The following is a 410-nucleotide window of genomic DNA, read 5'->3' on the forward strand; positions in this document are numbered from 1 at the left end:
TCCACCAACCCATCCATCCACCCATCCACCCATCCATCCACCCATCCACCCATCCATCCATCGATTCACCCATCTGTCCATCCACCCATCCACCAACCCATCCATCCATCCATCCACCCAGCCATCCATCCACCCATCCATCCACCCATCCACCCATTTATCCATCTGTTCATCCACCCACCCATACATCTACCCATCCATCCACCCACCCATCCGTCCTTCCACCCATTCATCCATTTATCCATCCACCCACCCATCGATCCAGCCATCCATCCATCCACCCATCAATCCATCCACAGACTTAACTAAATATTTTATGTATGAGTCCCAACTCTACCAGCTACTAGCTGTGTAACTTTGAAGAAGTGACTTCACATCCTTGAGCCTGTTTCCTCATCTGTAAAATGCAT

The sequence above is a fragment of the Colobus angolensis genome, unplaced genomic scaffold (genome assembly GCF_000951035.1).
Source record: "Colobus angolensis palliatus isolate OR3802 unplaced genomic scaffold, Cang.pa_1.0 Scaffold4, whole genome shotgun sequence".
NCBI lineage: Eukaryota > Metazoa > Chordata > Mammalia > Primates > Cercopithecidae > Colobus > Colobus angolensis.